A 26,660-nucleotide genomic window follows, 5' to 3' on the forward strand; every position below is an offset into this window, starting at 1 on the left:
TCACACAGCTGCAGTCATGTACTACATCTACTTTGAGTGTAAAGCACCTCCTAAGATTTAGAGGCATACAGAATCTTTGCATGTAGACCCGATGTATCGGACTCAGTGTCATACTGCTTCATGTTTAGTTTAATCGTTTTTTTTTTTTTATGGCCGGGATTGAAGGGTGTGTTATTTTATTTATTTATTTATTTTTATTTATTTTTTGGGGTGCCGCATTCCCCATCACACTCTTGCCCTTGATCAACTGCGCGAGGCAGACAATAGCACTGATCATTTTCCCCCGGCGAGGAAACCCAGCATGGATCAACTCAATAACCTGATATTCTCCGTCTACTCTATGTGGACAATTTAGCGCCAGGTCAGCACCTTTCTCTCTCTTTTTAAATCTCACAGACAATTTGGTGACCTCCCCCCCCCCCCCCGAGCACCGGCAGGTCCAAACACAATTGTAGCACGAGCAAAAGCGCTGGTGATGTGACCGTGTGTTTGGGCTCTCGATTTCTCAAGGTGATACCTGGCGCGGGACAAGGAGGTGCTGGGGGGTGGGGGGGGGGGGGGTTGGATGCTATTATGCAAACTCGATATCCAGCATGCTTGCAGATGACATTTTTCATGTATTTTCGGTTAGCGTCACGCATGCATGTTTGAATTGCTGTGGTTACAAATCATTTCGCATCATCCCGTTACGTTGCAAGGTGCCATTCAGCTTCAAATTAAACACTCGTTGCGGTCGGAGGATTACGGGCCCGCGCTGCTCCTTTTTCGGGGACGAAATTCAAATCGGATCAATCTTCATTGTGGAATTTGGGCCCCGCTGTTTTTGCATTTACCGTTAGCCGCATCCAGCTGTGAAAATTGAATCGACAAGAATATCCCACATGATGATGTCCATTGTGTCTGTCTCTTTTTACTGACGAGACAATTGCATCAGATGATGTAGTAGTTTCCGTGGCTACGCAGAATAACTCTCCTTCATTGCTCACCTCAAGGTCAAACCCGGACAGCCGCGCTTCAACTCCCTCCAATTGAAGCAGAACTGAGCAGCGCGCTCTCCGCCGTGCCTTTCGGTGACAAGAGCAGGGCCGTTAGTGTTGGAAGACAATTTCAGATATGACGGGAGACGTTTTTTTTGTGTCTGGAAATGTACATTAAACGGTGTCAACAACATCTTCCGAGGTCACAGCAGAGTAGCCCCGCGGAAGAGTGCGAGCCGGCAAGAATCTACACCAACGCGCGACGGCTTCTGTGGCAGCTTTGACACAGGTAATATGCATGCAGGATGACAGTGGCGCAGATGCGCCGCAGAGACAGTAATGTACATATCACCCCCCCCCCCCCCGACTGATTGAAGACTGTAATCTGTGCTGGACTTTGGCTCTGATTACACATGTCTCCGGGAGCAAAACAAGGAGTGCCAGCACTGGGCTCATCCCAGGCTTTTCAGCCTTCAAGAGGACTCGAGTCCGCCTCGAAGGTGAGCTCAATTTTGCTCCCACTCGTACCTTGGTCAGATAGAAAGTATCTGGCGAACGGTCCTCTAACAGTCTCCAAAATGACACCGGAACAGAGATGCGCACAAGGTCAATCTAATGACTTTTTTTTTTTTTTTCGCAGTTCTTGGTTTAGAGAAAATGATGCTTTCAGATGTAGAGGGTGCTCTGGAGCAGGAAGCCCCAATTTAGTTCTTACCGCGGCTTAAAAGACAGCGAAGTAAAATCTACATGCAAAAAAAAATTTTTTTACTCATATTTTTCTCTGAATTCAATCAAATTACAAATCAGAACAAAAAGTCTTCTACCGTCGTAAACCTGGTTGTAACTTTTTTCTACGTAAATGAGTCCGACCACTCCAGTGTACCTATAACATCATTCAGGAGAGTGCAGACCTCTGCCAAGGCCTAACTATCCAATGTGCGGCTAATTAGCTAGCAGGCTACTTGCCGGTTCTAGAGCACATTTGTCAAACTCGGGTCCTCGAGGGCCGCTGTCCTGCACGTTTCAGATGTTTCTCTCCTCCAATACACCCGATTCAACTAATGCGCCGTAAATGTTGCTGACGTTGCTCACAATGAAGAAACCGTACTCCGAACGTTCCCCTTTCCTCCCTTTGTGTTGTGGTAACGCGGTAAACATTCACGTAGAAAGGAAGTGTCAAACGCCGGGGACCAACCAGCTTTGTTGTTGTCATGCACACGTTTGTGCACATTGATCCACTTTCATCCCACTCGGAAAGGAAATCTCGCCATGCAGAATTAACCTTTGCAATGTGTCTTCGTGTAAAAATGGGAAAGATTCCTCTGTTGACAATAGGTCAGCGCTCTACAGAAGGCACCTCGCACATTACGAGGTTGCTCTCGGGGGAGCGGTAATGGGTTCTGGGCAATTGAACAGCCTGCCATGCTTTAGTGCACCTGGACTGAGTTAGAGCTGTCATCATTACCACTTCCTCTAACGTTCGCCCCATAAGCAAGGCGGACGCTCGCACTCACTCACAGCGATTGGCTCACTGCCGGCGGTCATTTTCACCTCTTGTTGTCCGTCGGCGATCGGTCAAAAACTCAAATCGGTGGATAATTCCAGTGTAATCCATCGCAATGAATGGAGCCTGCGCCGTTTTCACATTCGTGTTAGCTATTGTTTACTTCTCGGTTCATTGTGGAGGCTGAACTCTCGGGTGGTGTCTTTGTGACTGAAAGGGGTGGAAGGCTCCATTGCTAAGAGGGCTGAACCATTTGAAAAAGAATCTAATTGGGATTTTTTTTTTTTTTTTCTCACCCTCAATATTGTGATTGCGATTTAATTATTATTTTTTCGAGGGTCTCTTCCCAAACTCTAAAAACAGCTGGGTCAAAAATAACCAAAATTGGGTCAAAAAGGGACCAATCCAACTTTTGGGGGTATTGCTTCAACCCCAAAAATTGGGTCAAATGAATAACGAAAAAACAAAAATTGGGTTGTTGTGTTTTATTTATTTTTTTATTCCACCTAACCTTTTGGATTAAGTTTGAAAAAAAAAAAAAGTTAGGTCAGTCCTTTTTTGACCCAATCAAGGTAAGTTTTTGACCCAACGGTTTTTAGAGTGCATGTATTTTTTTAACAAGCAATATATGAATCTGTGCCACAAGAAACAATCAGATATATCAGATTTACTAAATGCAACTTTTGTCGTCTTATAGGTTAGGCTTATGCTAAAATAAAGGTAAATGAACCATAAAGTAATATGAAAGACCGTTTATCGACTTCAATTAGAGTTGTTAACTTAGCAAACACTTCACGACAACTTCAACAAAATCCTACCAAACAAGTGTGGCGATAACATAAATTAGTCAATCATATTACAACCAAAATTCAAAACAAATCTGTGACTTTATCACTTGAACCTTTCATGTTTCACAAAACAAGGGTACTTAAACACGTGGACCGCACACCTGAAGCATGTATAAGACGCAAAATAAGACCCCCAAAATGTCATTTTTGTTCACCCAGTTACCATTACATCGTCAAAGAGCGCAAGCCATTTTCAACATTTTAGACTGGTCAAAAAAAATTTAAAAACAAAACAAAAAATACCCACACACACGTGTAGACTGACCAATAGTAGACGTGTGAAAAAATATCAAATTTACCAAACTAACCTGGGAAGCTTCGGCCCCACACTAGCGATACACAAAAAAATTCCCACAGACTGACCAAAATGAAACCAAACAAAATTGTAGCCTTTGCTATTTAGAAATTATAGTCCACTACGATGTCGATTTGAATTTGATTAATTACTCAGCCCGAATTGCTACCAACCAAAACAGTGAAAATACATTTCTCTATCTGGCAATCCTCACCTAAAATTCTTCTTTTACGTAACGCTGCTCCCTGACCCGTCCAATTGACCGTTTACTGCCGGAACGACTGCTGTCAGACTCGCACGAGACTTTTCAACCACCTCATCCCAAGAGGACTTGTTTGACATCAGCTGCAAGACGTAAACACGTCTTAATAGTCATGTAATCCTCCTTTAAATAATTCTTTCGCCGCTCATTATCGGACTCGGAAGCCATGTTCTTCCTCTTGACGGACTCATCCGAGCGCAAGCATTAGAGTAGAAGCAACCATCAAGGCGTCGTCATAGCGAGCGCGGCAGCCTCCCCCTGACAAGCAGATGTTTCCCGCTTCCCCCTCCCACACATTTCATCTTATATCAGCATCCGAGACGAGCTCCTTTTGAAAACGAAGGAGAGGAAAAGTTTACATTGTGCCAGAAAAAGGAAATGGAAATTACAGGCAGTGTCAGATAATTGAGCTTGTCGCCCGAGACATGCTAATAACAGACAGATGCGCACGACTTGTCAGTCCGTCCCCGCGGTGACAGACTCTCTTGTGTTGATGAGCTGTTTTAGAGGGCAAATTGTTCCACGCAAACGCCATCGTTATTACGAGCTGGCAAGGCGCTCGCTTGTGTGCCCGATTCTGCTTGAAGTGACAGAATCCAATTGACCGGCACATATTCATGCACTTTATTTTCATTATTCTCAAGCAACAATGCAGATAATTACTGCACCGAGTAAAATCGAAAATAGAATTTCATTGTGTCCCGTGGAAACAATGGCGGCGCTGTCTCGGCAACACGTCTGCTGACAGTGTAACGACCAGGAGGCCTCGTGTACGACAAGCTGCAGTCTGGCTTCAAAGTGCAGATTTTTTTTTTTTTTTTTTGGTGTCTTATGTTGCATAAATTTATAGTTCAACCGTTGTATATGCTCTCTGTTCAGCATATCCCGCCTGTGGATGTCTGTTATCCTGTGGATGATGTGTTAACATCAAAAACGTTTCTTGCAACTACAGTAACCCGTGACTAACCTTAGCTACAGTTTAAGATGTATTGAAAATTGGCTTTAAAAATGATCAATGCAATGCTATTCCAAAAATGTCTGATTGGCGCTGTCAGAAATGTTTGACTTGGCTGTCAAATGATAACAAATTTTTTTTAACTAATTAATCGCAAAATCTTCCATAATTAATCGCGATTAATCTGATTTTTCAATTACAATTTTTTACCAGTTTAGAAACGATATTAACTTGAGTCAAATCTTGCAATTAATGTGCAAAAAAAGTATATTTTGATTATAATGGCTTTCTTTGATCTTTGAATATGATTCTTTTCCTGTAAAATACAACCGTTGAACGATAAACCAAAGATGCATAACTAATATGGTATTTGAATTGGGCTCTGCAAAGTGTGCAAATTATTTTGGATTTTTCCACTGAGCCATCGAGCAAAGTAAAACTACGTAAAAGTCCGTCTTTGCGACAGTGACGCTAAGTTTGGCTGTAAAGTGAGCAGAGGTTAACTGAGTTATTTTATTTTTTTTATGCATTATAAAATTTACATTAATCTCCATAGTTAACACTTTAACTTTGACAGCCCTTGTTTTAATCTAACAATGTCTGTCATTGTGTTCGCAGTTGTCAAGAATTTGGTTTTTTTTTTTGGGGGGGGAGACCCATTTCTTGGATAACAACAGATGGTGCAGGTGTACCTAGTCTATGTTTTCATGTAAATGTCCATATGTTCTGCTTTGGATCACGTGCTCAAATTCAACTCCCCCGGGAACATATGTGATGAGCGTAGAAGCAAAAAGGTCAGTGACTGTGATGTCCTCACACGAACGCACCGTCAAAGTGTCTCCCGCGTCAACCGGCCTCACGTCGGCTCATTAACAGCCGGCCGTCCTTCACCGAAGCCGCGTCGCAACTTGGACGCGTCTGCCGCACATTTGCGCCTTCTAACTTTGAGGACGACTCCCGCTCTGTTGTCACGACCGTGAAGGGTCGTTGTCGCGCCGCCGCCCGACATGTCAGGCGTTATCTGGGGGGGAAATGCGTGCGTCCAGAGGTGAGGGCTGAGCTTTGTGCTGTCGAGCAGGCCACCTCGCCGCCTTTGTGCCCGTAACAAGCTGAGCTCAGGCTCCAGCGAAGCGAGAAATTGTAAACTCTCCGGAGAGGCCCAGCGAGGAGATAAGGGCTCAGTGTTTGCTGGCAATGTGCATGTGGATGAATCTGATAGAGGCCAGTCCCACGCCAGAATGGGAGTGATGATACCTCCCCTTCTATGGTGACTTATGTTTAATCCCCTTTGCCCGTGTATTCACTTGCAAATACTCCTGTCACCATTAATATGTATTAACAGCCTTCATGCTCAACTCAATACAGATTTACCCGAGTCTATTTTTCCCCTTGTGCTCGCCGACGTCTGGGCGCTGCGGCCGTCTTTGACGGACAAGAATAGACCAGAAAATGCTGGTGGCGTGCGGGCCGCGAAAAATCTTGACTGCAAAGCCTCATCGTGTCATCATGTGACTGACGTTTTGACGCCGCAGGCGCACAGGCAAGGCCTGGATTTATTCACAGTAGTCACTTAAAAGCATTGCTGAATATGCTTTTCGGTGCTTCGGTGATTTGAAGTCTTGGCAACAATAGCGCGTAGGAAATGTGGTGAGTGAATCAGGTTAATATAGCAAATCTACGTTAGTTGTGGTTGGGAGTTCTGACCCATGTTTATTTATTTATTTATATATATATATATTAGTGCTGTCAAGCAATTCACATTTTTTTAACTAATTAATCGCAAAATTTTCCTTAATTGATCGCAATTAATCGTCTTTTTCAACTACAATTTGTTACAAACCAATATTTACTTAAGTAAAATCTTGGAATTAATTTTTTAAAAAGTATATTTCAAAGACTGTTTTAATAGCTTTCTTTGATCCTTGGATACGATTCTTTTCCTGTAAAATACAACAGTTGAACGAGACACCAAAGACATAACTAATATGGTACTTGAATTTGCCTGTGTAAAGTGTGTAAATTATTTTGGCTTTCTCCAATGAGCCGTCAAGCAACTTTTTAAAGTAAAACTACGTAAACTACTAGTGAGCAGAGGTCGGCTGCTACAGGAAGAAAATAAAACTGAGTTAACTGAGTTAATTTTTTTTAGTGCAGTATGAAATTTTGATTAATCTCCATAGTTAATTCTTTAATTTTGACAGCCCTAAAATATATATATATATATAACTAACGTTGGGTGTTTAGAGACCACTTTAGGCTGCTATATTGCAATTTTTTGTATAAAATCACATCCATTGTGCTGTTTATAGCTGCGTTGCAATTAAAGATTCATCCATGATTTGTCGACATACTCATTGTTACTGACTTGGCTTGTTTATTAATATCATTGATGACAGTAAATGATGTCGTCTAACAAGATAAAGAATGTTGGATGGGATTTGCGTGAGACTCCTCTTGTCGGAGGCTTAATCCAGACAAAGCCCTGAGAGGCTCATTAGAGCCCGGCGAGGCCTTAAGCCGGCTCGGCTAGCAATAAGGCGAGCCAAGAGCAGCCTGTCAGCTCGCTGGCACAACCCAAATCAAGCTGTCAATTACCAGACATGTTTATGGAAATTACATGTTTGTTAACATGCTGGAAAAATGTGCTCCCGCCTCGGGCAGAATGTGTTAGGAGAAACAATTTTGCTCAGCAATCACCTTTCAAACGGATGAAGGTGATCCTCATCGGATCGTAGGCGCAAGGGGGATTGTAACGGTCCCCTTTGCTAATGTGAACGCCCACTGCAAAGAAGCACAACTGGTAATCAACGATGAAGTCTGCGCATGATAATATGCTTTTGTTTATTAAGACCGTTCCCCTCCGTCTTGGCAGTTGTTCAGCCCCTTTCGTCCTCCTCGGCGATAGGCAGTGGCCGTCATCGGTTTGACTAACAACCACCACTTGAGAAAGAGCTTACGGCAACATTTTAAGATTCACTAATGTTGGTCGCTGGTTCGCACGCATGTTCACCTGCGTGGGGGTTTTCTCCGGGTGCTCCGGTTTCCTCCCACACGCCAAAAACATGCACGGTAAGTTGATTGGACTCTCTAAATTGCCCCTAGGTGTGATTGTGAGTGCGGGTGTTTGTTTGACTCTGTGTGCCCTGCGATTGGCTGGCAACCATTTGAGGGTGTGCTGCCCGAAGACAGCTGGGATAGGCTGCGGCCCGCCCCGCGACCCTTGTGAGGAGAAGCGGTAGAGATAATGGATGGATGGATAATGTTGGACGGTGGGTATTGTTTTTGCCAACAATTACTGTTTAGCCGTTATTTCAAATATGAACGGCTTTTTCGCGCATTTCATCCTTAGCTTGCCCCCGAGAGTTCCAAAATCCCTTCTGCGGGCCTACTTTTGTAAAGATTTACCTAGCGTAAATCATCAATTTCCGCGTATTCCATGTATGTTTGTGCCGGCTCCCTGTTGATTTGTATTTTTTCCCCTGCATAAAAGTGGTGATTGTAGCCTTGCAGCGCTCAGGAAATTGAGCCGATCGACATGCACATTTCGCATGTCTGGCTGAGCTCATCTTGGACTAGGTAATTTTGTCAGCGCAATTACCACTGTAATGTATTCCAAAGTCGGGGCATTCGCTGCTGCTTAGGTGAGCCTCTGACAGCATGTTTTGATTTTCAAGCAATTGTTCCCCTCGCTCGGGGATCACGTCTACGTCCGCGTTCCTCCCTACGTAACAATCCGCCACGATGCCGTTATTTCACATTAACACCTAATTACCTCACTCGGACCTGCGGCTAGACTCCGACTCGGTGCGTTTGACGGAGCGGTCGGTAAAGATGGCCACGGGAGGACTCGCTGGGTGTTTCCGTTCAAGGCGAGTCCGAGTGTAAGGCGCCGCCCATTCTCAGTGGACCCGTGTTACCTGGCGGGGACGGCGAAAATGCCCCGGAGAGAATGTCACCGCGCAATGAAACTGTCATCACACAATTACTGCCGCCATTACGGGCCCAACATCTCCATGTAATGGCTGTGACACTCTTTACAATTCAGATTGTAGTCGCAGTCAGCGGCACTTAAACGCCGCACTCTGTTTTATGAAAAGATAAAGATCTGTGTAATCTGCCGGTGCTCAGCCGTCGCTTGAATGCTTGTCAGGCAGTGTTTTTGTCATTCTCAAAAAGTTGTCATAGCCCGGAGCATCTCCCCTTTGTTGTGCTGGCAAGTCTCTCAGTGAAATGTTGGCTGCTTGTTCATGGCGCCGGTTCACTATTTTTTTTTTTTGAAGCAACCTTAAGAGGAACAGGATGTTTCAGCAGGGAATGCCCACTTGCAAATTAAGATCTAAATGCGGTGCTTCTTTTGCTATTACTTGTGTTGAGATGGTAATTGCTCTGCTCTCTTTCTGCCACGAGGTCTCTTAGTCAAAACATTTCCAAGTGACGCTCATGCAATCACGGTTGAGCTCTCTCTTAAGCCGAGGATGTCTTTGGGACTGAGGTTTCGGTTCCCTGCTTGCGTTTTTCGTTTCAATCATGTTTACCGTGAGGAACAATGTCAAAGCACATCACCCGTTTCAGAGTACAATCCGCAGCCATCATAAAGCATTGACTTGTACGAGCCACGTTTGAGGTGCGATTTGAATTCCTTAATTCATTTCGTTCAGTGGGAATATGTGATATCGCTTTGTGTTCCTCAGGGCTCCAGCATTGGACCATTGCAGTTTTTTGTTTTTCTATCCTTAGCCATGTGTTCCTCCCTATGGTTGCGCTTAATCCCACTGTTAAATTATGAAAATGAGTTTTACCTCATATATTTATTTCATTTTGTACCTTTGTTTTTTCCCAACACTAATTGATGCATCCTTCATTCATTTGTGTTTGTCTGTACTCCCCCTTATAACTCGTCATCAGGAAAAGGGAACTTTTCTCTCACACCGGAACAGAGTTCCTCAATTTGAATTTAGAACACACGGCAACTTTTTGTTTGTAATTGAAAATCTGTTCTCGTTTGCCATACCTGGATAAACAAGGGTTAAATAAATGAATTAGAGATGACAACTAATCAATTATCAAACCAATCAATCATTATTTTGATAGTCAATTCATCGTTTTGGGACCTTGTTTACATTAAAGTTGTCCAAATCTTTGGAATTACAGCATAGCCTCTCATCACTAAATATTCTCAGATTTGATGTTGTAGTCCTCCATCAAAGCGGGCACATGACTTTTTTCAACCATTAAATCATATCATAATCAGTAATCAGCACTGTCAATTTAAAGTGATGCCCAGTTTGTGAATAAAAGGATGTCAATTAAAAATAGTCAAGAGATGAATCGATTATTAAAACAATTGTTAGTTGTAGCGCAAAAAAAAAACAAAAAAAAAAAAACAGTTGTCTGAGTGGCGGACTTCCGGAATCGCTTAAGCAAATTTACTTTTGCAACAAAATTTAGTTATCCAAGTTCAAGTACTTCAAAAATCTCGGAAATTGTCAATTGTAGGGGGAAAAAAAAAAAAGGAGTAGTGAGATTAAAGCGGAAGACATTCCCGCTGCGCAGACCAGTAAAAGAGCATCTGGAAACATTCCAGCTGCAGAAAGGCAGGCTGCCAACCTGCGTGTGCTACCAGATTGGGTTTAACACGCCAGATTGATTGTAATTGTCTGATCAATCCAATGTTTGTGAGCACTAATGCCCTTTATTATGGTTTGTTTTTCTTTCATGCTTTTTTCCTCTGCTGATTCTTCTTCCCTGGGGGGAGGCGCTGTGTCACCAGTTGTGCTGCAGCACTTATTTCTAGTTTCCAAAGCTGGAGCCCAACTGACAACACTTGTCATACATCAATGCAAAGCCAAGTTTGTCAGGCTGCAACTCCAATGAAAAAGTGTCCCCCCCTGCCCCCCCACCCCCCACCCCCCGCAAATTCTCCTTTTTTTTTGTGTGTGTAAAATCAGCCTTCCATGCGTCACATAACAGCAGGTGTACTTTCCAATCATGGCTGAAGAGTTGATCAGGTGTGGAGAGGTTAACCACTTTTTTTTTTTTTTTTTTTTGGTGTAGAAGCTTTTTTGTGGACACGTCTTTAACGTCTACTTACAGCAAATGAGGCACTTTTGTGTCACGTCTTATTCTTTTACCCCCCAGATGTATAAAGTACTGTGTAGATGCTTAACAAGCCCAATCATAAAGAACTAATTTGCCTGTATTGTTGGACAAGGGTTCCTTGCAGTTTGGCCAGAGTACAATGCCTTCCAAGAACCAACCTGATTGAAATTGTTCTGAGATAAGAAGTGTTGATGCTGGCTTTTTACTTTGGGGCCTTTTGATTTGTTATACTGCCTCGATTTATTTTTGTCCGCATTTTGTCTTCAACAGAAGACGTTTGACTGTTGAAAATCATTATCACACACAGAAAGGACTTTAATTCCTATTCTTGATTTCTAATCCCCTCAAAATCGCATCTGAATGACCTTAAAGGTGCAATTTCAACAATATTGAAAAATAACCATGATTCCCCCCCCCCCCCCCCCCACTTCCATTATTGCAATTGCGATTTTATATGCAATTATTTTTTTTAAGGTCCTCTTCCCGTGTATTTTTTTTTTTTAACAAAAACAAGCAATAAATCAATCTGTATTACAATAACAAATATCAGATTTATTGTACATAATTGTTTTGGTTTTACAGCTAATACTTACACTAAAATAAATGCAAAAGAACCGTCAATTCATATTATATTATTTAGCTACATCAGTTAGAGTTGTTAATATGTTTTATATTATATTATATTATTTTATATTATATTATTATATTATATTATATTTTTTTCCTAAATAGTAACCTTTCCTGTTTGAAAATTGTATTCTACACTTTGAATTTGATGAATTGTTCAGCCCCAACTGGTATTTTAGGATGGAGTGAAGCACATAGTTGAAACTTCTCCGAGTCCTCCTGTGAGGCTTGACTTTTAAAAGTTGATGTCTGCTGATATTTGTTCTCATCAGTGAATTAACAACCTTCCTTCCGCCATTCAGGCACCTCTGCTGCTGCTGCTTAAGATCAGTCTAACTGCCAGAATTTACAACTCCTCTATTTTTCACACGACAGAATCAATACCGGGACCGTAGAAGAGGGATAAAAATTTATGGTATCTTGCAATTTAATGGTTGAAAAGATGCAATTTGAAAGATCATAAATTGCGAAGGAGCTTACGCTTCATTGCTCTTGATTCAGTGCTTGCTGTTAGAACTTGATTTGCGAGTGTCTGCAAAGTGTGATTAACGAGGCGATCAATGTGCAGTGCAGCACACCGTGGCCCTCCTAATGCTCTTCATTAGAATAAATAAAATAAATTGACTGCAGCTCTACGAAAACTCCGTAATGGTTAAGAATCAAAGAGTGTCGGCCCCTGCGGCCACGATTTAGCTCCTCTCGGCCCGCGTCCGCCTCCGTCGCATTATCCCGCCGGCCTGGTTGGCGCGGGCCAGCGGGGACCCCGAGCGAGGTAAGCGAAAGGAAGCGCGACGTCCGTGGGGGGGGTTAAGGGGGGGCTTGGGGGCGCAAGCCGCCGCTGCCGCTTAGTTGACTGGTAATCATAAATCGCAGCGCTTTGTCGTCGCCGTGTTCACTTGGCGGAGTATGAATGCGTGAAAGTAGCATTTGAAGCTGATAAACGCTCGGCTGAACGTTCACTCTGCGCTCTTGGAGGCGTATTGTTTGGAATAACATTTACCGGGGAACATTTATTCCAGTTCACCTCACCTTGCCGTGCCAGACGGCTCAAGTTGTGTCCGAGCGACTCCGCTTTAATATTCATCACTCCCGGCTGCTGTCCTTTTTATGCTTATGATTGTCTCGACAGATTAGATACACAAATGGCCACAGTGTTAGTTGGTGTGTAGACTTTCCAATTGATTTCCTGCCCGCCCAAAAAAAAAAAAAAAAAAAAAAAAAATCAATGTATGCAAGCAGCAAAAGATTCATATTTTCATCTCTCGCTCTCTCAGGAAAGCAAAGTATTGACACAAAGATTCGTGTCACGTGTCATTTGCTTACAATATCACCAGATTTTTTTCCCCCCTCTTACTGCAAACATCGTATTTTAAGAGCGGCAACAAATGCAAATAACTTGACTGCTGCCTCTCTGTTCCGTCTACTACGCCACACTTGTGGTTTGGGGAGGAGACTGGTGATTGGGGAATTTAGATATGGTTTAGGTGTGTGCTTTACTGTGTTGGTTATCTCGGGGTACATGCGGTAAAAACACGGACTGTTTTTTTCCCACTCATGCGCAGGGTCCCTCACGTTTGGAAAATCAAAAAAATCGGTACGTGTTGTACTCTGCTTCACAAGAAGCGTTGACAGTTCGTTGAAAGTGCATTAAGTTGCCGATCCCTGATCTAGATTACTCTTACTACTGTTTATTTCTTTAAACTGCATTCCATACAACAGTGGGTTTTTTGTTCTTGGTACCCAAAACTATACAGACGTCTTCTTCACAAGAACCGTTGACAGTTCATTGAAAGTGCGTTAAGTTGCCGATCCCTGGTCTAGATTACTACTACTATTGTTTATCTTTTTTTAAACTTCAGTAAATAAAAAGGTACACAAATTTTCTTCACAAGAACCGTTGACAGTTCGTTGAAAGTACATTCAGTTGCCGATCCCTGGTCTAGATTACTACTACTATTGTTTATCTTTTTTTAAACTTCAGTAAATAAAAAGGTACACACATTTTCTTCACAAGAACCGTTGACAGTTCGTTGAAAGTACATTCAGTTGCCGATCCCTGGTCTAGATTACTCTTACTATTGTTTTTTTTTTTTTTTAAACTTCACTAAATAAAAAGGTACAGAAATCTTCTTCACAAGAACCGTTGACAGTTCGTTGAAAGTACATTCAGTTGCCGATCCCTGGTCTAGATTACTCTTACTATTGTTTATTTTTTTTTAAACTGCATTCCATACAACAGCGGGCTGTTTTGAAAGGCATCCCCATAGGCCTTGCACTTGTTTGTACCCTTACATGTAAGCAAAAAGCTACCGACATGATCTCTTTGCTAGCTTGGACCATTTATAAGCAGTACCTATTTGTACCTGGGTATACAAATGTGAACCCTGTACGTCACAAAAAGTTGCAGAGCAAAAACTGAGCCCTACAGAATCCAGTTTTTCCGACAGTATTTAACACCCCTCATTCTTTTGGAGTGTAAGGGGGGGGGGGGGGAAGTGAAACACATGTTCAAGTTAACCTTTCATGCTTGATATGTTATAACATAGCGTGACGTTTCTTTCTCGCGCAAACTCCTTCGCTGCGTTCCTCTCCTGCTCAGTCCAATCTTGATGAGCTCTCTGCCCATTAAACACGACCTGAGAGCTCATTTTACACGGAGACATTTAATTGCGTGTTGCCGGGGCTACTCGTCTTATTAGGCTAAGTGCTGGGCTCCTATGGTGACTCCGTCAAGTGAACGTGCAAGCCGCAGAACTTTTCCACCTCGCTGCTCCCCCGCTGCTCATTACTGCAGTCATCATCACACGAGTCGCTTTCTAATAGAGTTTGTGTCAATTGACAGATGAAACCATTCCTCTCGCAGGTTTGACCCCGACTCGATACTTCCGATGATTGCAAAGCGTGCGGAATTACCGGGCGAGAAATTGCGAGAAACACCATTAGACAGATTGCGTCACCTGGATGTAACGTGCGTTCGGGTATTTTTAAAGAAATTGTAACCCACCTAAAGAGGGGTTAACTAATCATCTCTGTTCAATTCGAGTCATTGTTTGTTCATGTTTTTAATGTTTGAATAAGTAATTTTATTTTGAAAAGAAACCGGAAGTAATGCTCCGCGGCACCCATTCTAGCTTTTAGCCTCGCGAGTACGATCGAGCATTGGCGTCTGATTTCTCCCGTGTAAATGTGAAACAAGAAAAAAAATAAGAACTTCGGGAGTCGTCAAGGAAGCATTTATTGTTATTATTATTATAACAAGTTGCCCTTCCTGGACATTTCCCTTGACTTTTGACTTGACTAAATCTTGGCTCCTCAAAGAACAATTTCCACAAGGAACAATTTTGAAAAGGACATTCTATTTCATTTTATTTGATTACTTATTGGGCCCTGAGGAGTTGCGCGCAAGGTTGTAAGTTGTTTGCATATTTTGTACAACTAAAAGTTCACACTTTTTAAACTTGTGTCCGTCCGTTATTGCTTCAACTCTCAGCTCCTTACGAACCTAGCAGTGACGTGTGCATACTCCGAAGTGGGTTTACAAAATGTACATTCTTCGGGCCACTGATGTCCCGGGTTGAAAAAGTTTGTTGACATGTCAACATGGCTTTAGTCCAAGTGGTCACTTGATGTACGCGTGTCCTGTCAATGGGGGCCTTTTGCTGACCAGGATGGGAGTTTCCTTGGTTGCCTTGTTTACTTGAGATATAGTCAAAGCCCAGACATGGTGGACACTGATATCTTCCATGGGAGAGCGCTGGATACCCTCATGTAATTATTCTAAGCTTTCTGGATTTGTTGTTTTTCGCGATGATTTCCCTGGGTATCTCTTTACAAATGGCAGACAATGCGCACAAATGTTTCCTATGTTCACGTTTTCTTTCAGTGCCGCTAATATTCCACAAAGCCTATTTCACACCTGAAAGCTGCAGAAGAGCGCGGCGGAATTGGCATTCTGCCGCCGTACATTGTGATGGGATATTTATGGACTTAAGACAGAGTTACTTTGCTGTTACACGTGCGCATATGTGAGTTTTCGACCTGATTTATTTTGAATTCCGAACCATGGCATAAATCAAGATCAAACCAAGCTTGTTTTACCTGTCATATCACCAAAAAAAAAAAAAAGGAACCCAAATTGGGTGAAATTGCTAATCAAAAGGGACTGAGCCAATGTTGTTTTTTTTATACCTTGCGCATTGGGTCATGATTTTGTTCTAATCTTCAACCCAATCTGCTGGGTCAAAAATAATTAACCCAAACTTGGGTGAAAGTAACCTAATCTGCTCAAAATCCACAGCTATCCAATGAGTAAAACAACCCAGCATTTTTTTTGTGTTTGTGGAATATAGTTTATTTACAAAAAAAAAAATTGTGACAAAAGAGATGTGACCTTCTTAGTACAGTTAGTACATCTACATGTTTTTCCCCCAAAAGTACAGTGTGTGGAATTATATTCGTAGGGCTGTGCAATTAATCGAAATTCAATTACAATTACGATTATTACACTCCACGATTACAAAATTGGCATAATCGTAAAAAATGATGATTAATATGCATTTATACCTGACGCACTATGAAATCATACTTGAATTGATACCTTTGCACCTTTTAAAGTTTTTGCACCTTTTTGTTTGGTCCAAAAGGAACATAATTATATTGTTTCAAAGATTTTTTTTTTTTAATTTGTTTTTTTTTTTTAATACGTTTAAACATTTTTGCAGCAATGATCGTTTGAATAATTGTGATTTCAATTATTACCAAAAATAATCGGTACTAATATTTTTTTTTTTCATAATCGAGCAGCCCTAGCGCCGAGGACAAACGTTTGAGATAATGGATGGATTGAGCTCTCTTGAGTGCTAAAGCAATGCCGCTCTGTTACTCACGTGCCCGGCTAACGCGCTGATGGCAAACGCGTCAACGTAGTGAAACTCAAAACAGCAGACTCCTCATCAGCCTACAGCAGAAGGAGCGTTAGGGGGCACATGGCTGTGAATAGGCCTCATCAGTAGGGGCAAGGGTTCACGTCCTCCTCATATTAGTTCGAAAGGAGTCGCCGCGCTCGACCCAAGGCAAATAAGCCCCTACAGGCAATTATTTGCAATCACTACATGTATTATTCATCATAAAAGATTTTCTTGTTCTTACACCGGCGTAATTTGCCATTGTTCGTGCGAAAATGGCAAGCAAAAAGCGTGGCGTTGTACAAAGGGGGATTTTTTTTTTCTTTTTTTTTTTTTTTAATGACTGCTTAAAAGTCTGCGTAAACTTTCAAAGTGCAAATGAAACGGAGCCTCATTGTCCACTGAGCCTCAGCGAGAATTGCGTGACACGTCTCGTCTCGGTGTAATCAATAGGCTGTTTTCATTGACCTCATCAGTGCGTATTGTGCCGTGAGAGGTGTGCGTCGCACGGCCGCCAACTCAGGTGAGCGCGCAACGTAATGCCTACCGCAAACTTTTCATCCAGTCTTTTATCGATACTCTGTTTTTCTCCCATCCCCCCCCCCCTTTTTTCCTTCACCTTCTATCTTTCTTTGCAAAGCATAACATTCTGATTGGGGAATGCAAAAAGAATATCACGCTAATTAGCAATTCCATCACGTACCGATTTTTTTTTTTTTTTTTTTTTTTTTTTGCTCTGCATATTTCTGCCTTCCAGATAGGAATGCAATTAAGGACTGTGTTGTTGTTTTTTTTTCTATTATTAAAGTAGATGTCGTTAGGGAGGGGTGATGAAGGAGACAGATTTCTATGGAATATATACATACATAAACCTGTACATTTTTGCAGTACAGGTGCTTTATTTACACATTTAGTTGATGTGAATAGTTTTTAGCACCTGGTGGCGCACAACTGTTGGGTTGTTTTTTACCCAAGTGTTGGGTTATGATTTTTGGGTTTTTTTTTTTTTTTTTTTTTTAAGGTGGGTCAAAATCCCTCAATTCAGATGGATTATTTCATCCCGAGATTTTGGCCCAGCTCATAAGTAACCCAAGCTAGAGAAAGCTTCATATATTTCCATAGTTCAGTTAAAAAAAAGTGAAAGTCACATTATTCACCTAAAATCTTAATTGCAGACATCATTTTTTTGATGTTTTCAGAAAAGAAGAAAAACGCAACAAATTCAACAAACAAGAACGTGTCGATATCAAACTTTGTGAATTATCATGAAATGGACGAATGAAAATCTACTCAGAAATAAGGACGAAATACAACTTTTTGCAAGCACATTGGTCTTTTTTAGTTGATATTGTGACAATAGAAAAAATTCTATTATTAAACAGAAATAGATTGTGAAATATGTTTAATTTTTGAACTGAACTAATTGACAGGAAATATTCCATAATAGTCTAATTTATTGAGAGTAAGATGTATTGTTTAATGATGAACAGTGATTCAGTAGGGATAAAATTGAAAATGAAAAATAAATGTAAGACTTTTTGTTAGGTTTAATTCATGGCAGGTGGGAAAAAAGAATACAAATTAAAAAAAAAATGATTTAAATGATAGTTAAAGTATGACAAACCTGACAGCTGCCATAATAAACATCTTGCTACGAAACAATACATGACAGTGACACAATCCAACCCCAAATCCCCAGACGTGCTCTTAAATTGTACAACCCTACCTAATATTTTGACCCGATATGCTCCGATCGCCTCTCGTCATTTACAATTGGCATAAATAATGCATGCAGGAGGAAATGAGTGTAATTAGCAAGCAGTTTGGGTCCATTGATAAAGCCGAGACTCGCTTCTGTCAGGGGCAGGAAGCTGTGTCACCAGTCAGCCCTGAACTGATTAGCATCTGGAATGGAGGCGGGGCCGAGCGCCCTGGTGCAACCGAGTATGTCCACAAACCAAATAACTCCAACACGGGACCAACTTGCAGTCGTCACTGCGGTTGGGTGCCGACTGCCGTCTCCATCACACAGGCAGCTGCGCAAAGTCATTCTCCACGCCGCATTATAAGTACGTCCACGCTTTTCGGGCCACGCTTAAACACAAAAGGGGGATTTGGGGCACCTCCTCTCACGCTTATTTGCTGCACAGTCAAAGTTGTACGGTGTTAAGTGGCGGCCAAACATGGTGAAGAAACACACCCGGAATCGCCACTGTCACATCTCATTTGCTTACTTGGGCCTAACCAGTAAGGGTATTTTTTTAAAGGCCAATGCCGATTTTTTTTAAATTCTGATAACCGATTAATCGGATTATTAATTTAAAAATATGTATATAATTAATAGAATATCTTCTTTTTTGGTCCCTATTACAACAGTAAATATATGAATTTGAACAAAAAATTGATGGTTACAATACTTTGTCTTGTGTTAAATAAATTCATAAAAAAAGAAAAAAAGTCCATTTTTGCCGATTATAAAATACTGACCGATTAATCGGCCATGCTCTGTTTACCACCATTTATGTTTTTATCTCACTTTATCCCATCCACCTAATCTCACGTTCTCATCTCATGTTTTTTTTTCAATCACATCTCCCTTCAACTCATACCGTTTTCTCAGCTTTTCCTCTCACATTTCATCGTATCTCTTCCTTTTCATCACATCTCATCGTCTCGTCCAATCAGAATTCCCCCATTTTATCCGATCTCATCGTATCACAACTCGCCTCTTCTTCTTATCACCTTATCTCATCAGCACTGCGCTTAAATGTAGGAACATAAAAATGCTACTTAAAGCGGAAGTCAACCCAAAATGACATCACAACGGCTCACAACGACCAATCACGGCTGACCTGTTTTCTGAATCTGAGCTGTGATTGGTCGTTGTGAGCAGTTGTGATGTCATTTTCTGTCAACAGAAGACAAAATGGCCCAGAGATGGCTAAAAACGAGTGGATTAACACAAAAAAAAAAAAAGTATTATACCTAAGTGAAAGGCAACTAAGCTGTACTTAAAGGGGAACGCGAATACAAAATGTGCCCCTACTTGCCTAAACACGATATTTTGATTAATACTGCATGGGTGGAATAAGAATTACAGCAAGATTAATAATCCACGTTTTCATCCACTTTAGGCGGCTGCCATTTTGACATTATTCTGACCTCTACTGTCAGCTAGAATTGACGTCAAGGTGCAAAACAGTTGGGCCATCGGGTAAGCTCTACATCTATATTATATCAAATAAACGTGTATGCTTGACTTGAAAAATATTTATGAATGACTCCTGAGCTGTGAAAATTGCAAAAGCGAGCAATGTGATGTCAAGGGTCCAGCTATCAGGGATGGATGATAATAAACATCGAACACATAATGATGCCTAATGAGCGTGATTGAGTTGATTTTCTTGAATTAAAAAAAAAAAAAAAAAGAGCTACAAAGCGATGCTGAGCGGCTTCTCCCGAGACGTATTTGCCGAAGATGAATTAGATGAAGTCGACACCAACGCGCAACTTTCACCTGGGGACTTGATGAAGGATTGTCAGTTTTCGGGGCGGGAGGGGCTTTGAGTTGAAAAATGGCAACCCTCATTTTCAACGTACATTTTTCCAACAAGTGCAGTATGTCCATACAGTACATTCATGTCTCCCGGCGCTATTATGGGAACAGTAATGACTAGCACATAATTAGCCCTCCCACTCTGACTCGACTGCTGGATTTCTCTCATTTCAAAGCATAATTGTCTGTGATTGAATCAGAGATAATTCTATGTTCTTTGAGGGCGATAGCGGCATCGTGGAAGTCTCATAAGAACTGTGAATTCAAGGGTAAACAACACGCCGATGCGCGGCAAAACTTTCACCGCCTTTCAATGCGCCTCTCCCGATTTTTTTTTTCCTTCCAAAGCCAGCAAAAGTCAGACGAAGGCAAGTTTAATTAAGTAAGAACCTGTTGAGGAACGTTTCCAATCACGCTCGTCAGAATGACTACATTGAGCGTATTCATCTCCGGGCGAGACGCCGTCTCTTTATCCAAATGTTCTCCGGAGGGACCCCCCAGTTAATTGAATACATTAAAGCCAAGCGCCGGGGGCTTTATTTATTTTTCTCCTCTGCTCAGACTTGTTTAAAGGAGACCAACTGCTGTTGTTTGGCCCCCTTCTAGAGTTGAAATGGTCTCTACGCTGGGAGTGCCGTGCAGAATCGGTGCTTAGAGAAGAGATTTCTTGTAAGCCAGAGACTTATTTATTCATACGGACCCCCTGAGCTTCAAACGTCAAACGTGCGGGCTTCTGTGCCAGTTTGTCGCTGCGCCGTCTTAGCTTTATCCTTGAAACGACTAGTCGATGCATCGACTAACACTCCGGAAGGACGGTTATAGCTAGCTACTTTTTTTTTTTTGCGATGCCTTAAAGGGGGGGGGGGAGTCAACCCAAACATATTTTTTTTCAAGAATATATTCCCACTAGTTTAAACAAGGAATTCTGATAAATATTGCGTTTGTGGAATAAGAGTTAATCCAACCGTTTTTAGCCATCTCTGGGGGCGGCCATTTTGTCACTTCTGTCGACTGAAAATGACAACAGAGACTCAGGGCTCTTAGTGTTAATTGGTGTTAGCAGAGTTTCATAAATTCCGTCTGTCAGCTGGCGATAAAGGTGCGATTGGATGGACAAGTCAGAGGGTGGGCCGGTTTAACGCACACTAAAAGAACAATTCAAATTGGAACATGTTCTTAGTGATTTATGGTCAAATCAAAAGTTATATGAAAATGGCAGAATGATTTCTGAAACAAGCAGCACGGCTGCTATGTGAATTATGGGCATCGTGCGAAGTGTGAAACGCAGACGGTGGCTGTCTAGCTCAGGGGGCACTTGAGGTGACGTCCCCGGACAATAGTCATTCGTCAAGGTGCTCGTCACCTCTGTGTTCGCATTCATCACTACGACGCCTGAAAGCCACTTTTACAAGCGTATTATTTTCTCATTAAAAACAGGCAAATGACGTTCATCTTTCTTTTACAAAGTTAAGGTCTAGCGTTGCCAGAATATAAACCTCAATTTACTGTGTTGAATGTTTTTTTTCAAGAAGAAGAAATCACGATTACGTGCCTTTGGAGTCTTTATCAGAATTACTCCATTGTCATGAAAATATAGCCGAATATGGAATCTCCGAGGTCTGCGTCCATTTTTTTGTTGTTGTTGTTAAAAACAAGTCATTTAAATCTATGTTCTACTTTCATAATCATATTGACCAATTTTGCAAATGTCCCTGAAATTGCTGTCATTGTGGAGTAACGGCCTGTTTTCAGAGGCATGACAGTTAGCATTTTTCTTTCTTCAATGTAGGCTCAAAAATCATTTTCACCGTGTGTAGTTGGATGTTGTCAAGCTCAACAGGTCCATTCTTGTTATAGTTAAATAATAATTAATAAAAATAAATAAATCAATAAATCTTCCAGAAATTACAAGTATTTGTCTTACATGACACTGTTAGCTTGCTAGGTGTAGGTCCGCCATGGGCTCATATATGCTAACATTAGCCTAACATTGATGGGGGTGTGGGAGCTTGAGCACAGCATAACATCTCCTTATTTCAAAGAATATGAAGTTTAATGGAAAATCAAATTTGGCGGATGATATGCGGAAGAGCTCGAGCTGCTTTACCTGCCAGTTGAGCAGAAGCGCTAGAGCCAAACCGGCGCCGGGTTTTTACTTTCTTGACCTTGATTTTCCACTTTTGCTTATAGTAAACTCAGAGCAACTTTTTAATCAAAGAAAAAACTGAAACGAAAATAGTTTTTCACTTACGTCCAGCGTTCGCTTCAACAATCCAATTCGAATATGGAACCCATTCTACTTTGCCATGCTTCCTGCTAGAGGCCTAAAGTAAGACTTAAAGTGAACAAGGTGATTAAGAGCCGCTATGCCGGGCCTTAATGTCGCAAGACTGCATATAATGAATAAAGATCCCACGTTCATTTTTTTTTTTTTTTCTTCTTCTTCTTCTTCTTCTTCTTCTTCTTCTTCCCCACACAGAAAGTGCCTGGTGTGGGCAGCCTTTAATCACCTCCCTGACAGGAATAACTGCTTTCATTTAACCTTGAGTGAAGATCATGAATTGTAAAGCGTTTAATTGGAAACACCATTTAAGAGATAGAACAGAGCAAATTGTCGCCGATTGAAAGGCCCGCGTTGACAGGCAGTGGCGGTGAGGGGCACCACAATTAAAGCTGATCTGTATTCACTGGCCATGTCACCCGCCGCCATTAGCGACGGGACTGTTTGATCATCTCTGACGACAAACTTTGCACAGCTTCTCGTGTTTTCAACCGAGACTCCGGGTCGGGGAGGGGCAAGGGGAGAAGACTGCGGAAAGGAGTGGTTTATTGTTATTTCCATCAGCCGCCTAATTGAAACGTTCCCAAATCCGGAAAATAACAATGGCGTCTTTTGTGAAACTCTGCTAGTAATGACGTCCTCTCCGCAGACAATTGCCCCAGTGAGGTGAGAAAGTGTGTCAAGTGGTACACGCTCAAATGTGCAGTTAATTGTTTTCCTGCCGCTGACATGAGAGAGAACAAATTCAATCTGTGTGCCAGACGTGTCCTCCGTGACTGAGCCCAAAAGCGGCCCAAGCCGCGTGGCCCAAGTCAGCCAGCCCCAGGGTCACGTTTTACATTTTGCCAATTATATTTAGGGAAAAGATTTTCCACAAAATACAAAGTGTTATTTAAATGAAAATAGCTTTGGGATTATTTTGTTAACTAGATCCCCCAAAAGTGAAACTAGGGAGCCCCTCTGAGCGCCTGAGGGGATCTCCACAAAAATGAATTTAGAGATTAATTTCGCTCCATTCGAACTCATCATTTGGTGCAAGGAGAATAAATTGTTTTGAGGTCATGTCTCTTTATTACCGAGGTCTGGATCAGCGGTGTCAAACTGATTTTTGTCTCGGGCCACGTTGTGGTTGGGATTTCTCTCAGAGGGCTGTTGTAGATGTATAGCCAGAAACTGAATTGGAATCGTTTGTGTTTGAGTTTCATTTGCTAACCTTGAATAATTGCATTGAAAAAAACGGAATCTGAATTGTATAATTTGATTTGAACAAGGCAAATTCAAATTGTGATTCAAATTCAGGTAATTGAATGCTACTATTCAGGTTTAGCCATTGAAATTTAAATGATAAATGATTTAAATTAAGTTTGCAGTCGCACGTACTGGACTTCAGTACATAAAAAAAAAAAAACTAGCCATTTTCCTTGACCTCTGATTTCAAAATGATGCATAGTTACAAATGATTTATAGCAGTTGAAGCCTCATCAAAACTCATTACAACCAATGTATAATGTCAAAAGTTCAGAAACCCGTTTATACCATCGGAGTGATTATGACTTGCAAACAAAACATTCATATGCTTGTACTTGACGATTAAAATAAGATGGCATGATAGCAGTTGATAATACAATTGCATTGTTTGGTTTTCTTGGGTGCTTTTTTTTGGGGAGGGAATTTATTCACAAAGATTTGGGTACTGGGAGTATGACACACATGTACAACATTTTCCAGCTGGAGTTAAATGATGACTGGGAGTGGGTGGGTGAGGGGGGGGGGGGTGAAAAATAAAATAAAATAAAATTAAAATCAAATGCTCTCAAGTGTTGTTCATGCTGCCCGGCCATGGTGCAAACAATGTGTGCCGCTTTTAAGTGGTGGAAATAATCCCCAAGATTATAAAGTGGTGTCTGGCGCTAATTATCTCTGAGCTCTCCCTCTCTTTCTGTGTGTTGTTTTTAAGAGGTAGCCGGCTTCAAAATAGATTATACCATGAGAGATATTGTTAAATGGCAGATGTAATGACGGCATGGTCCTTTCAAGCAGACACGTTTTTACCCATTTTTCCTCGGGGCAGCTGTCGAAACAGATTTGAAATATTAGGGAGTCGGTGCCGTCTCACTTAGCGGCTGCTCACTCTCGTGTGATGTTCTCATGCTCAGTGAGAGTTTAACAAGTGAACAGATTCACAGCTTTAGCTCGTCAACGTGTTGTACTGGATTTCAAAGTTCCAAGTCAGCCGCTTTCTGTGGCGTGTGTCCTCAGAAATTGCTGGGTTAAAAGTAACCCCAATTGAGTGATGGATCCAAAATTATGAGGGATGTCACAATATCGCGATATTAAAATCGCCATGATATATCGTCGTCGTCATGTCACAATATCAATAGCAGCAAATCTGTTTAAAAGCCCAAGTTGTCTTCCATTTGTGCAGTTCCCTCTGGTAGTTAATTTAATAGTGCAGTTTAGTTTATTTGATGCTACCTATGTTCAAGACCCACGCTAATCGCCAATAGGAGCACATAACCTTCTTTGTGAATGCTTTTTTTTAAACTTTTTTTTACAATATCGTGAGCTTTTATACCGTATTGTGAGCTTTTTATACATCCCCAACCTCCCCACAATATTGTGATAATTATTGTATCACGAGGTTCATATCGTGATATTTGTATATCGTGACATCCCGACTAATTATATTACCAACATTTTCTACGAGGAAGAAGCAACTTTGCTCTGACAGGGGTCATCGTCACAGCATGTCACTATACGTACATCTTTAAAAGATTGTGCATGTACAAAGTACTGTATTGTACTTTACAGTAATACCTCGATATACGAGTAACCCTACTTACAATTTTTTTTTATATATATATAAGCTATCACTAGGCTAATTTGTTATACTGTATATACTTTTTTGTCTTAAAATTTGGGGTACAAGCGCTATAGTTGGTGTCAACTACACAACAAGCTGCAGTTTGGCAGATAGTGAACAATTTTTCAAAAAAAAGAGGCCAAGTGCTTGTTTATTGACACAACAAGTTGATGTTTACAATAAAAGCTAGACATAAAACAAAGAGAATTACGCATTGTGTATTTAACCCAACCGCATAACTTTAACTTTGAGTCGCTAGCTTAATGCTATAAGACATAATGAGACCTTGGACGAGCTAGCATTGCTAACGCGGTAGTTATCAACTTTTTTTCTGGGCGCAAATTTTATTAATTTATATTCCTGTAAAGTACGGTATTCTATAGTGCTATTTTTCATATCCGCCACATAAGGGATATAACACCGTGACACTGATGCTAGTCATTAGCCTGGCTAGTGTGTTTAGCATTGTTTAGCATTAGGCTAAACAGATTTATGTAAGGCAAAATGCGGTTGTTTTAAGTCAATTACTGAGGATTACTAAGAATTATGAAATGAACATACATTGACAACAATTAACCACATTTACAAACAAGAGATTGAAAGGCACTTTGATGAAGTTAATGCCGCTCATGTGTAACTTTTTCAGCGTTGAAGTTGTTCCAATCGATGTCTGTGTTTATAGCGTCTGGCCCACTGGTCATGTTGTGACCTTGTGCATGGAAGTCGTGCTGTTTTCGATCATTTTACGGATTTGTTTGCACAATATGCATCCACTCTTGTAAAAGTCCTCCCTGTGTCCTGCATCCCGGATTCACAAGCACGACGACGACTAGTGTGACAAAGGGTCTGAAGGACTTAATGAAGTAAAAATTAATGAAGCACGTGAGCACCAGCATATCAAGGCCGTAAGCTCCTCCATGCCCCATTTATAATGTATGATCTCAATAAAATCGATCTAATGTACCAGTTCTCGCTCTAGGTAGGAATAGATTTGCAGATTACGGCCCAGTGTTCCCCTGGTCATAATTAGCCCCCCAACCTTCTCCCTCCTGCGGCCAAAGTGTTCTTGCTGGGAATCTCAATTTACCCGGCAATACTCAGCCTTCACAGAAGTGAAACTCCAGATGTGTTTATGGATTGTCTTGCCATGGCTGTCTAAACTATGGCAAATTTATTGACAAGGCCAATTGAAAGTTTGAGCAATTGAGTTGCTGTATTAGAGCTCCCCCGTTAGGTAGCAACGAGAATGACAGTTCTAATAAGAAAGACGGATGGGAAATAGACATTTATTTGAATGCAGAGTGGAGTTAGTAACTGGGTATGTGCTCGACAATTGTAGGCACGGCATTGCGCATTTAATCAACCTTATCGTAGCTTGCCATCTTTATTTAATGACTTTATCCAAAGTATTGATTGGTCTATTGAATAGTTGTCTATTTCGATGACTAGTTGTTGTTGATCATCTAATGACAATATGCCGTGGAAATTC

At 41.4% G+C, this 26,660-nt stretch overlaps 1 long non-coding RNA gene across 1 annotated transcript in view; it reads left to right on the top strand.

Moving 5' to 3' along the window:
- Window positions 1-26,660, top strand: part of LOC147136610 (uncharacterized) — a 30,659-nt gene that overhangs the window by 2,922 nt on the left and 1,077 nt on the right. The window contains exons 4-6 of the long non-coding RNA XR_015089509.1: window positions 1,180-1,266; window positions 1,355-1,477; window positions 19,606-19,685. This is a non-coding gene — a long non-coding RNA (uncharacterized LOC147136610). The remainder of the gene's footprint in view (window positions 1-1,179; window positions 1,267-1,354; window positions 1,478-19,605; window positions 19,686-26,660) is intronic.

The sequence above is a fragment of the Filicampus tigris genome, chromosome 14 (genome assembly GCF_054856515.1).
Source record: "Filicampus tigris isolate MCC_2025a chromosome 14, RoL_Ftig_1.0, whole genome shotgun sequence".
NCBI classification, from domain to species: domain Eukaryota; kingdom Metazoa; phylum Chordata; class Actinopteri; order Syngnathiformes; family Syngnathidae; genus Filicampus; species Filicampus tigris.